The following is a 14,096-nucleotide window of genomic DNA, read 5'->3' on the forward strand; positions in this document are numbered from 1 at the left end:
GTATGTTTAAAACTACTTTTACTTTAAAATGATTTTAAAATCATAAGAAATTGAAAGAAATTCATGCAGAGAGTTCCGGTGTACCCTTCACCCAGCATCCCCCAAAGATAGCCAGGAAATTGACATTGGTTCTTTTAACTAAGTACTACCACTAACTAAGCCACAAAGTTTATTTGAACTTTTCTCATTTGCTTGCAATCATCTATCCAGCTTCCTTTACCCTCACAGAGGCCAGGCACATGGAGGAGCCCACTAAGCTGTCCTTCCCATTACCAGCTCACTGCTCACCCTTTGCTCTGCAGCAATTTTGTCTGCTGATGAGTCCCCAAGACATCATGTTGTTCGATTGTGTTCTGCTCTTGATTCCAATTATCCTTTGTCAAATCACTGCCAGCAAATGTCTCAGATCCCAGGCTCCCACCTTGGGGTCGCCTCACCTGCCCTTCTTCTCCCATGTCCCTGCTGCTGCCATGTGTCACCATCTCATTGCAACGGATTGCTCAAAGGCCAGCCCCCTTTGGAAATATGTCTACCTTGGGCTGGGATTCATCTTTACTTTCTGGAGATTTCTATGCCAGCACCATGCCTGAGACACATGCTCAAGGGAGGAATGAACAAGATGCAATCTGCGAGCTTCAGAGCTACTCTGTTTGTATTCTGAAGTATTTCCTAAAAGAGAACCTCCTTCACCTTAAAAAGCTTCCTACTGAAGGATAATTAATTTGGAAATAAAAAGTATATATAGGATGCAGTACAAAAAATAAAGAAGGATGTATATACATATATACTCAAACTATCATCCCACTTAAGGTGCTATAGAACTGTTTTGCCATTTAAGGAAAAGCAAAGCCACTGTACATATAATTGAATTTAAATGGTGAAAATAATATTCATTCCACTATGCATTAGAGATGCTATTTTAAAATTATTTCTAATTTAAACACATTCTCTCCAGTCCTCATTTTTTCTCCTTTTTGCTCCTGCTCTCAGGCACAAATTACTGTTAAGTTAGGCTGAATAATGAATGAAAACAGTGTCGTTAATGACAAAGTGTAATATTGAGCTGATGAGCCCTCTTGTTTGCAAAGCTTTCTCTCTCTCTCTCTCTCTCTTTTTCCCTCCAAACATTCCTTAGCAAGAATCACTGGGAAAATAATTTATATTCAACTGAGTATCTAATTGAAAGATTATGAACCCGTGGAAATGTAGACTAGCAGGACTGCTATCCTAAGGAAAAATAAATAAATAAAACAATCCTCCCTTTGGATAAACACACTTACTGGTGTATGGAAGTATCTTATGTGGAAGAGGAGCTTCCATTTTAGAGCTTATGCAAGTCCCACAGAGATAAGCTCTCAGCTTATGAGTCTCCATCACTGCGTTTGGGAAGAGTTTACTTGAGCAGAGGTTAATTTCACCCTATTACAGTTACTGAAGTGCAGCGTGCCTTGACATCAATTTCCTGTCAGACACATGTTCTTTGAGATGTGAGATTCATATATATGAACATTGACTTGGAGGAGGCCATCTGTTTTCTCAGGGCTAGGTGATCTTCAGGGAGTAGGTCAGGTGGGGCAGGTTCAGGGTCTGTATCCCATCAGTACCACTGTCTAGCATTATTTTACTACCTACCCAGGTAGACGTCATCACTTCTTGCCACCTTGGACTTTTATAGATAATTCTGAAGTATCTCTAAAGTATTTCAAATTATTTCAATTAACAAAGACTCAATCAGAAAATTGTAGAATCTCAATAATTAAAGGATAACTATGCTATTTTTTTCAGTTATTTATTGAACAAAGCCTAAACTGAATGCCAGTGAACTAAACAATTAACATAGGGCAGATTAGAGGTTGGACCCCAGAGATAGAGAGATCAATATTCCACAAGGTCCTAGTTCTTCAGGAACTTAAAAGTCATTCAGAGGAGAGAAGCAGGTAAAGCAGGTACACTATGTCCTCCCATGTGAAAAGTCCTCACGCAGATTGCAAGAAGAAAAGCCTGCGGATGAAATAAACGAGCAACATAGAGGAGTGGGCCCTTATCACTGAGGAGGGCAGACTTCTTAGAAGAAACATCACTAAGCTTTAAAATTTACAGCATGGTCCTGAGGTGTGTCTCAGCCAACGTTTAACCCTGGTGTTCAGAAAGTGCTTGTACACATATGGGTGTGGGGTAGGGTAGTGGCTCAGTGGATGGGCACACTGTGTCCTGGCATGTAAGCATAGCTGCTGAGCCCCAGATGCTGATGTACTGTCCTAGCATGCATTCAGAGGAAGGCAACAGGGATGTCTGACTGATTATTTGCTTACATAGGATGGAGATGATTTCTGATTTACCAAATACTAGAAGAAGTGGGGTATAAAGGTAAAGGTACAATTCTCCTTCTCCCAGAGGGTGGATAACCCCATACAGACATGGGCAGCCATGCTGCTTAAAGGCAACAAAAAACAGGCATTTAGAAGGGACGCATGTGTTCTCACATGTCAGGGCTCAAATACAATGTGTTCTGGTTCCTAAGTCCCCAGGTATGACATGGATGTCTTTATAGCTGCTTTGGCTGAAAGAACAAACTGGCTTTCTCTCAATTTTATCTTTTCCTTTCCAAGTTTAACATTCTTCAAATATGTACCTTAGTCTATCACACATTTTGCAATAAATAATAGCTCAGCCTGCTGGAATCTTCCAAGGTAGTGGGGAAATAACCCCAACCCAAGGAGACAGCATTTTGAGCAGGTGTTGTGGGGCACTGGTAACAGCATGAATGCCTAAGTTTGGGGTAGTCAGAGAGGGCTCCCTGGAGGTGGTGGTAATGTTTGTGCAGGCTTTAGAGAAGTAAAAATAACTTCTCCTGATCAGTTTATTCAACCAATCTTTACTGAATCTGCAGCACAGAGGTGGAAGTGAACATTCTAGACAAGTGGATCAATAAATTCAAGAGTACCAAGATCATTACTGTAAGAGTAATCAGAAAAACAACTAAAACAGCAACATCTAGAATAGAATAACCAACATTAACTGAGTGTCACTATATTCCAGGCAAAAAATATTCAGTACAGTGAGCGCATCTCTTTTATCACTGGAGTCTTGGGTACTGGGGTGGAAGGGAGAAAGAGGAAGTTAGAGAATGCTGGTGCAGTGCCTATGTGGTTGCAACTTGATGGCATGTCCTGGATTCTAGGTCCCTTTGTAAAGCATCTTAAAAATTATGCAAAGAAATTCGAGTTTTACCCAGGTGGCCTGCTTGTACAGTCTAAACAAATGCATGATATGGGGAGAAAGAGTTCATTTGCTGATTTCCTAGAGAGACAACCAGACAGAGCAGATACCTACTGATTCTCCCCCAGGTGAATGGAGCCGCTGGCTATGGGAGTATTGCAGAGGCACTCTTGTGTGGACAGGAACACAACTAGGATACAGTTTTATGTTCTCCAGGTCCTTTTGAGTCTCTGTGCACCTGATGTCACCAGCCAAAAGGCTAACAGGCAGTCCTTCCCACATCCAGGAAACCCAAGCTCCAGTGTCCCCACATTCACTTCTGTTCCTTCTGTTCCCCTCATCCTAGCCACCCCCATCCTCACCTGGACAACTTCACCACCTACAGACTGACATTTGGGTTTTTCCTCTTGCCTTCTTGCAGACACTTTCTGCTCAGCAGCCTGAAGGCTGTCAAGGAAGTACAAAGTGTTTACATCCTTCTTCTATGTAGACTCCTCCCGTAAGAATTCCATCATATTTTGAATTCAGTTCAAACCCCTTGACCTGCTTACCAGGTCTTTCAGAAGCTGACCCTCCGGAATTCCTCTCTTGCCCTCTTTTTGCATCTGTCACCTCCCCTTGTTGCTAAATAGGCTCCAGCCACACTGACTTTCTCCTTGATTCCTGAGCCCTCTAGCTTCACACCCACTATAGTGCATTAGCTCCAAGGGCACCTCCACCCAAGTGCCTTTTTTGCCATTGTCATAAAGGGTTCCAACTGCATTTCCATCTCCACCCAAGTGCTATCTCCTCAGAGAGGTCACCCAGGCTGTCCACTTCCAGCAGCCATCAGTTGCTGTCCATGGCACCACCCATTTTCATTCTCTGCATAGAATATTCACTGTTGTCTTTCTCTTTATTTTTCATTTTTTTTATTGTCTGTTTCCCCAGCAAGCTCCTTGGGGTCGGAGGCTTTACTTCACCTTAAGGGGCACCTCCTGAACAGTGCTAGGCACAGCATAGGGTGCTCAGAAAACATACACAGAGAAAATGAATCTTGCATATTCATTCTGTAGATGGGAGGACATCTGGTACAGTGTGGATTTGTGCTCTGGCCAAAATCTCATGTTGAGTCATAATCTCCAGTGTTGCAGGAGGGTCCTGGTAGGAGGTGATTGATCATGGGGGTGGATTTCCTCCTCCTTGATGTTCTCATAATGCTGAATGAGTTCTCATAAGCTCTGGTTGTTTAGGAATGTGTAACACCTCCCCCTTCACCCTCTTCTTCCTGCACTGGCCATATAAGACATGGCTGCTTCCTCTTCACCTTCCACCATTATCGTAAATGTCCTGAGGCCTCTCCAGCCATGCTTCCTGTACAGCCTGCAGAACTGTGAGCCAATTAAACCTCTTTTCTTTATAAATTATGCAGTCTTGGGTAGTTCTTTATAGCAATTGTAGAACAGCCTAATATGACATCTACCATGGAATAGTTTGACCAAAGATCATATGATGAACTTTTAGGTGTCTGCACAACAATAATAATAAAAATTCAAATGAACTGACAAATATTGAATTTCTATATCACACCGTGCTAAACATTTGAGAAGCTCCAATTCCATTAAACACATCACAAACTACTCAATGTAGTACATACTAGGCAAATTCCTAATTTGGGGATGAGGAAACAAAGATTTGGAGACTTTTAAGTATTTTGGGTTAAAAACTGGTGGAGTAATGCTTGGTCAAGTGTCTGGGTGCACGGCCCAGACATATGGACACATAAAATTAACCATCATTCCTAGTTATGCCCACCTACTTACCTTCTTTAAATCAGCTCCCAAAAAGCTGCTTGCAGCTAGAAAATGTTACAGAATGATGTTGAATGGACACATATCAGTAAATGACCAAGCATCTGAAACAGGCATTTAATCCAACCAGATGATTCTTCTGCATTTTCTAAGCAAATTTATTTTCCCAACTCTAGACATGATGATTTCACAGCTTCTCTTTCCTCAGTCACACGGTCTATTGATGACCTTACCTTACATCAAAGATAGATTTAATTGGAGAGTTTATATCTGATTGCATCTATCTTTGATGCAATCAGATATAAAGTCCCCAACTAAATTTTTGCAGTGATCCTGGCTGGTTTCTTTATGTACAAACCCTGACTTCCACCCTATTGATGGAATAACCACCACAACTCATCCCAAAGACAAACTCCACTATTTTCAATCTCTACCCCGTACGTTCTTGCTTTCTCAAGAACTGTATGCCTCCGGTTTTTCTCATTTTAGTCAGTACTATCAATTTCTCCTTCTCTTCTAGATCATTTCATAAGCTTACAAATTTGCTGCAAAATTATACATCCAAAATAAAATTTCCCATGCCCTGACATCCTCTTCAACTACCATGCTGTCTTCCCGGTTCATAACACTTTCCTCTCTCCACCCAAGAATATTCCACAATTTGACTATGATTGCCCTTGTTACCTATATTTTCCTTAGTGGACCATTTACTTGTCGTCTCTGTGGAGAGGTCATCAGACCCTGTCCAAACTAAAGCAACCCCCTTCCATTGCTTTCATGATACTATATTTTTCTTCTTCACAGAAATTAGTAGTAGTAGCAGTATGTTTGTATCTACTTAGTTTTTTATTCATGCACATGTTTTTATCTGTCTCAGCCCAGGAAAATGTAAGTGAATTGAGAACAGGTCCTCAAGCTGCATACACAATCCCTCACTGCCTGTCACTAACCTATATATTACATGGTTTATGGCCACTATTTCTAAACAAATTGCAACCAGCATGAATTGTTACCAAGAAGAGAAACAGTGTTGTAGGGGAAACCAAGTCTGCAGAAATGTAGTTTCCCCTAAAAACAGCACTTAACAATTTGCATAATAAAGCAGGATATTTAACTTCTGAGTCTAACGCACCTGCATTCTCAGATTTTACCGTGAATACCGAGGAGGGTGTTTGCTTAATAATCTTCCCTGCGTAGAGATTGCATCCAAGAAACAAAGCAGCCTCCACCAAGGGCCAACTCCAGCCTCCAGCTCTTGGGAAAGGGGAATTGCCTATAGCTTTTAAAAGACAGCTTTATTATTTTTACTTTTTCTCTGTTATTGTACTCATTTTGGTTTTTGTACATTTTGCTACCCCACCCATCAAGATAGCAAAAAAAAAAAAAAAAAAAAAAAATTTTTTTTTTGCATCCTGGTTCTGGGCATGACACCCTAAAGCTAAATGTTCCACATGTTTATGTTGTTTCCTTGGGATAAGTTTCCAGATGCAGGTCTGCAGGGTCCAAAGGTATGCATTTTTTTTAAAGGTTTTGAAACACAATGCCAAATTGCCCTCCAGAAAAGCAGAAACTGTTTATCCTCTCCCAGGCTGGGGATGTGGGGGCCCAGCACCCCATGGCCTTGCCTGTGCTATGCATTATTTTTCTCAGGCTTTCCAATTTAACATCAGGGTGTCTCTTCCTCTTGCAGGGGAAGGGCAAAGTTAGCTGCTGCCAGCTCTTCCCTTTCCACAGGTGTTGAGCCCCTTCCTGACACCTCAATCATGCCACCCACGAGGATTTGGTGGAAGGCAACCCAAAGCACCCCTAAGCCTACCTTTCCAGGGCTCTGAGTAGCTTGTAAAACTTGGGCTTTCCAATTCAGGCTCCCCTGCTCTCAGAATGAATGAGGTTGGAAGGCACACTCTCCATCCCAGGATCCCTGATCCTCCACCCTCTCCACTTCTAATACCATATCCTCCCAGCAGCTTCCACAATAATGGACACATTTTCAGCTTTCTCAGGTCGGGCAACTTATCAAAGAGAACTCGGTGGGCTCACGCAGAGCTGCAAGTGAATCTTAGCAGCTTCCTGCACAAGTACATCATGCAGGGACTTGTGCTCCATTTTCATGGATTACGGACTCTGCCAGTCCCTGGGAAATGAAGTTACTATCCAATACATGCAGCTCTACTGAGCTGTGGAAACTTTCTAAGGCAAACAGACTTTCTTCTTTTATTTCTCTCCAAATTTTATTATCATTTTGGGGAGGAAGGAGGTGGAATGCACAAGAATTCATTGCCGCCAGAATTTACAGGGATAAATAAATCTGCAACGTTGTCATTAGCTGTAAGATTTTTTTTAAAAGGTGATGGAACCACATGCATCTAATTTAACCTACCTTGTTCCCATCAGGTGGCTAATCTCCGCACTGTTCTCATGAGCACGATATTAATAATAATAGTAGCAGCGTTCCCTGATGGAGCGCAGTATGTACCAGGACACACAGGGAGGGCTTTTATAAGCATTGTTTGGCACAATCTTCATGGTATTATTAAACATAAGCCATCTGCACTTTGCTGATGAAGAAACTGAGGTTTGCAAAATATGAATCATAGGTTTTAAGTTTTCATGATTCAATGTGGAGTCTAAAGATCACTAGCCTGAGTGTCACTTACTGTGGGGTCTGTGGCAAATGTAGTTTCAGGCTCACCCCAAACCTGGAAAATTCGAACCTGCACTTTAAAAAGATGCTTGGATGTTTCATGAGCACATTACAGTTTGCAGAACAGTAATTGACATTGCATAGCTAATCAGGAGAGCATCTGGGATTTGAACCCTTGTCTCAAGGATGCCCAAAGCCCAGTTTTTTTCTATCATGCAATACCATCTCTCATATAGTAGCAAAATGGAGAAAGAAATTTTCTAGCATCAATAAAGGAGCTATTATCATGTGACTATGCCACCATTATCTTGCTGGTGTGTGTGTGCATGCCTGATTGTTTATTCTCTGTCTATCAGTGTGGGAATATAGCCACAGATGTAGTAATATCTCTACTGTAATGGGGTATGAAAATAAAGGTGTTTTCATGAATAGAGAATGCCTGTCTGTCGCATGTTCATCTGTGACACTAAAGGATTATTTACCTATCATTAAGATACAAATGCTTTATCTGGTACTATTTTGCCTGTAGCAGAAATTGTATGAAACGTGCAGACTATTATGCTGTCCATCCATTGAGCTGCGTTCCAATCCTATGTAATGTAATATAAATGATGAAAAATAAATCCAAGGCAATTTGTCAAGCAGTTTCCCCATTCTCACTCCCCTGCCCTTACCTGATTTTGCCAGAAGGAGCAAAATCCAGCAAGTCTTGAACAACACGGATCCTCTTCAACATCTCTTCCAGGCTCAGTGTGGAATTTGTGGGGCAAAGTTAAAGCAAACACTTAGAAAGTTTTATCATTCATTAAAAAAATCATATTCTTCATAATGGGTCCCTCCTTGGCACCCCAGATGGGCTAGATCACGCGCTTCCCAGCGTCACTGCTTCCCTGCCTCCTAAACAACTCTCCACCTCCCCCTGTCTTCTGCATGGTCACGCTCTGGTGTTGCAAAGTCTAACAGAGGTATTTGCACTGTAAATCCTGCCTACCCTTTTTGTCTGTCTGTTTTATTTATTTTCAACTTTCAGTATGTTAGTGTTCACTTAGAGAAACACCAGAAAGCAATCTCTCTTCTTTAATAATAAATAAACTCAGTGAGGAAAGGTTGGTGCCTTATTTTCCGTAGTTTCTAACAACAACAAAAAAGCAGGCAATATATTTCCTTTTATTGAACACTTATTAGCACCTTGGAAATGATATATAAAGTGACAGGGCCCACAGCCAGCACTCTGATATTGGTGTTAGGAAACCCATTTTGCAGTTGAGAAAATGGATACTTAACATTTCACTGATCAAACAAAAGTGACATTCCTTGAATATGATTTTTTATATTTACATCAACAGTCCCAAGGCAATTTGTATTCTTTTTCCCATGTAAAGAAGAAATGTTGCTTGTTGAAACTCAAACTATTTATTTACCAATGTATTTATTTATTTCTGTATTCATGTCAGTCTTACTATTTGGGCTGTTTTTATTTGTTTATTTTTGAGAGAGGGTCTCACTCTGTCACCTAGCCTGGAGTGCAGTGACGCACACCTGTAGTCCCAGCTACTCAGGTGGCTGAGACATGAGAATCACTTGAACCCGGGTGGCGGAAGTTGCAGTGAGCTCAGATGGTGCCACTGCATTCTGCCTGGGTGACAAAGCGAGACTCTGTCTCTCTGTCTTCTCTCTTTCTCTCCCTCTCTCTCTCTCTCTCTTTCTCTGTCTCTCTCTCTCTCACACACACACACACACTCACACACACACGTATGTATGTTTATCCACACATGTGTGTGTATGTGTGTGTATATGTTTACATAGCGTTGTTGGCTATTAGGGAATTTAAGCAAGCAGGAATGACAAAAAGCACTTGAGACTACGAGCTCTAGCAGAAAGCATGTGGAGAGCAGAGTTTGTATGCTGGAGTCTTGGGATCTTAAGCACCAGGGCTTTATCTCTCGGAGACGGACAACAAGGGGGTGGGCTCTGGCTGCTCCACACTGTGGCCACCATGAAGAGGGGAAATATGCTTTGCGAATCAGAATTCCTGAGAATCCTAGTCTGAGGTTTAATACTGAGTATCCACTTGATTGGATTCAAGGATGCAAACTACTGATCCTAGGTGTGTCTGTGAGGGTGTGGCTAAAAGAGATTAACATTTGAGTCAGTGGGCTGGGAAAGGCAGATCCCTTCTTAATCTGGTGGGCACAATCTGCTAGTGAATATGAAGCAGGCAGAAAAACGTGAGGAGGAGAGACGGGCCTAGCCTCCCAGCCTGCGTCTTTCTCCCGTGCTGGATCCTTCCTGCTCTCGATCAACGGACTCCAAGTTCTTCAGTTTGGGGACTCCAACCGGCTCTCTTTGCTCTCCAGCTTGCAAACAGCCTGTTGTGGGACCCTGTGCCTGTGTAAGTTAATACCTAACAAACTCCCCTTTACCTATATATATCTCCTATTAGTTCTGTGTCTCTAAGACAACCCTAACTAATACATCTAGCTTTATCGTTGTTAGAGAAAATGGTGTTCTAGGAAAGAGTACAAACCAAACCGTCTTGATTGCAGCTCTGACTAATTTCTATGGCGTAAACTCCTCTACCATAGCTGATTGCAGGCCACCAATGGGACATCACTTGACATGGATCTGTAAAGAGGTGGTTGTAGTGAGTGTCTCCCAGGAGCAGGTGTGCCCTGTGCAGCCTCCGGCTCCTCACCAGGTTGGAGTGTTTTTAGTCACTCTACCGTTTAGCATCTTGTGTTAGAGTTCTCCAGGAAGCAGATACAAAAACTACTTCTGAACCGTAGGAGATCTATCAAGAAGAATGCCAGGAAGGATAAAGGGAAGAAGGAGAAATAGCAAGGAGATCTGTGGGTCTGATACCTGTGAGAGGAGAGAGAGAAAGGAGGAGGGTAGATTAAGAAGCGCCTTGGGCTTCAGAGCAGTTCTGAGAAAGGCATGGATTCCCTGTTAGGGACATTGTGCTACAGGCAGAAAAAGGCCTGGCTCTCTCTCCCTCATTGAATCTCTAGTTATTAGCTGTGAGCAGCTCAGGGAGTGATGGTTTTGTTGTGAGCCCGTGGAAGATTCTGGATCTTGAAGGCATGGCCACTGGAGGCTGTTGGCTAAATACAACCCTCACAGAAGGTTCTACGTTGGAAGGAGATTTGAGTAGTCCAGATCTGAAGCTGTGCTACTTCAGCTGGTAACACATCTGAAACCAGAGAGGATCAAATACAAAGGCAGCCTGGTGTGGGATGCCACAGACTCCCTGTACCAGAATCTAAAAATACAGACTTCTGGGACCCTCTGACCTGTGGAATCAGACAGTTTTGGAAAAGCTACAATTTTTGATAAGCTTCCTAGGTATTTATTTTTTCTCATCATAGGCATTTTTTTTTTCCTCATCAAAGCGTAGTAGAACAAATCCTGCCTTTGCAGTCGGATCTTGCTATGTAATCTTGGAGGAAAAAAAGATACTTCAATTTCCTAACTGCAATTTCTTTAACTACAAAGTGGACATATTAATAAAGTGATTATTTGGATTTTGGTTTTTATTCTAATCTTTCTATTTCTGACAAGAAGTAGATGATAGGAATAATTATCTGTTAGTTGCTATCTGCCATAACAAATCTCATTATAATCTTCTATCTCTGGCTAGGCACGGTGGCTTAAGCCTACAATCCTAGCACTTTGAGAGGCCGAGGTGGGCAGATCACCTGAGGTCAGGAGTTCAAGACCAGCCTCACCAATGTGGAAAATTTCTGTCTCTACTAAAAATACAAAGTTAGCCTGGCATGGTGGTTCATGTCTGTAATCCCAGCTACTTGGGAGGCTGAGGCAGGAGAATCACTTGAACCCAGGAGGTAGAGGTAGAGGTGAGCCAAGATCGTGCCATTGCACTCCCGCCTGGGCAACAAGAGTAAAACTCCATCGCAAAAAATAAAAAATAAAATAAAATCTTCTATCTCCAGTTGCATTCAGCTCATCCAGAACTGTACAAGGAGATAGGTTCTTGTTTCTCCTGATGGCTATTGGCCTGAGAAAACCAGACCTGCACTAATAATTATACGGATACAAGTTTTAGAAGGATTGTCCTGTAAAGTAACAGATACAGTGGAAAGGACATATTCCTTGGAGCCAAATACAACCAGTTTTTTAAACTTTCTGAGTCTGACTTTTCCCCTCCATTACATTGTTACGCCACCTCTGAATTGTCTGTTTCCCTCTGAGGAATAAGAAGAAATCATGATATATTAACACACATGCTGTTTTTTAATGTGCTCATCCCATTGCATAGATTCTATGCTGAGGAAATAATGCAGAATGCTGTTTTGCCTTCTGCCAAGATATTCATTGTAGGATTTTAAACATTATTGAAAACAAACAACTCAGGAAAAATTCAGTTGTCTAATAATAAAATAATAATGATTAATGTATTCATAATGTCAATAACGGTCTTCCATTCCAGAGACTGAGTGATTTAGTCTCAGGGAAGGAGGTACTCAGGCACTGAGGTTTTTCAAAAATCACCCCAACGCCATTCCAATGTGTAGCATCCCAAATGCAGTAGAATGTTTTGAAACCATGAAAACCATGTTATCAAGCATTTGTTACAGCACGTAAGTGCTTATATTATTTGGCAAAAATAAAGAGAAACACCAATGATGTCAAAATATATGCACAGGTAAAATAACAGAAGGAAATACAACACAAGCTGATCTATAGTTGTTTGTAAGTGATAATACTCATTTCTTCTTACTTTTCTACATGTTTAAAACTTTCTTCCATAAGCATGTTTAACCTTATTTATGATTATAATAACATTTCCACAACCTCACCAACATCTGTTGTTTCTTGACTTTTTAACAATCACCATTCTGACTGGCGTGAAATGGTATCTCATTGTGGTTTTTGGAAGGCAGTGTGGTGATTTCTCAAAAATCTAGAACCAGAAACACCATTTAAACCAGCAATCCCATTACTGAGTATATACCCAAAAGAATATAAATCATTCTATTACAAAGATACAGGTATAATAGGTTCATTGAAACACTATTCACAATAGCAAAGACATGAAATCAATCCAAATATTCATTATTGATAGACTGGATAAAGAAAATGTGGTACATATACATCATGGAGTACTATGCAGCCATTAAAAAAACAAAACAAAACAAAAAAACGAGATCATGTCCTTTGCAAGAAGATGAGCAGAGCTGGAAGCCATTATCCTCAGCTAACTAATGCGAGAGCAGAAACCAAACACCACATGTTCTCACTTATAGGTGGGAGCTGAACAATAAGAACACATGGGCCCAGGAAGGGGAAAAACATGCATTGGGGCCTGCTGTGGGGTGTTGAGGGAGGGAGAGCATTAGGAAAAATGGCTGATGCAAGCTGGGCTTCAGGCCTAGATGATGGGTTGGTAGGTGCAGCAAACCACCATGGCACACATTTACCTATGTAACAAAACTTCACATCCTGCACATGTACCCCAGAACATAAAAATTAAAACAAACAAACAAGTGTGCATAGATAAGATAATCAACTATAGGCGGATAATCCTGCTCTCTACTAAAAAGTCCAAGTTCGCCCTTCCTCTTCAGTCCTCTGCCTTCCCCGTTAGTAGTCATTCTTCCAAGTTCAACATCTTCTTCCTTGTAGAAACCATGACTTTTTTTTATTGCGTTTTAGGTTTTGGGGTACATGTGTGAAGAACATGCAAGATTGTTGCATAGGTACATACATGGCAATGTGGTCTGCTGCCTTCCTCCCCATCACCTATATCTGGCATTTCTCCCCGTGTTATCCCTCCCCAACTCCCACCTCCAGCTGCTGGTACAGAATTTGGCATAAAGGTGGCACTTAATGACTATTTGTTAAATGAATAAGTAGGTGGTTCCGGGCATTTAAAAGGTATTTAAATCGCATACTCCATTATTTCATAACTGAAACATAACAAACACTACAGCCCGTTCCTCAGGATGTGTGTTCATAGTGGCAGGATCCTGATACAATGAGGCTGCTTATCCATTCTACCGGTTGGAGTGTGATTTTTAATGTGTCTATAAAGAGTGGTTTTGAAATTTAATTGCGGTGCCGTCTCTTCACACTCACCCTTATCTTTGACCGCTCTTTCCTCTTGGTGCTCAGCCTGGATTTTATGGCACTTCCACATGTAATAAAGCATCCAAACAACTTTTTCACGTCATCTTCAATGAATTCAGAAAATGCAACAGTTTGCACTCTCCTCTGTGCACGGTTTATGGCTTCTGCTTTCATTCTACAAGGCTAAAGCGAATCAGGTGATAAATATCTGTCCTGCAGCTGTGAGTGTGATAAACTGTTTCCTTCCAAGTTCTCGCCCCTTGTAACTTATGAAGCCAGAGAAAAGAGCATTCCAAGACATCTTTCTTTTTCCTTCTTAATTCTACCAAATTTTCCAACATCAAGATTTCTGC

The 14,096-nt window shown here is 41.4% G+C and overlaps 1 long non-coding RNA gene across 3 annotated transcripts in view; it reads right to left on the bottom strand.

The window, feature by feature from the left end:
* Positions 1-14,096, bottom strand: part of LOC141583593 (uncharacterized) — a 100,064-nt gene that overhangs the window by 4,263 nt on the left and 81,705 nt on the right. For all 3 annotated transcript variants that reach the window (XR_012516256.1, XR_012516255.1, XR_012516254.1), the window contains exons 6-7: positions 13,753-13,926; positions 8,328-10,278 (exon numbers count right to left, since the gene is read on the bottom strand). This is a non-coding gene — a long non-coding RNA (uncharacterized LOC141583593). The remainder of the gene's footprint in view (positions 1-8,327; positions 10,279-13,752; positions 13,927-14,096) is intronic.

This window comes from Saimiri boliviensis, chromosome 2 (assembly GCF_048565385.1).
Source record: "Saimiri boliviensis isolate mSaiBol1 chromosome 2, mSaiBol1.pri, whole genome shotgun sequence".
NCBI lineage: Eukaryota > Metazoa > Chordata > Mammalia > Primates > Cebidae > Saimiri > Saimiri boliviensis.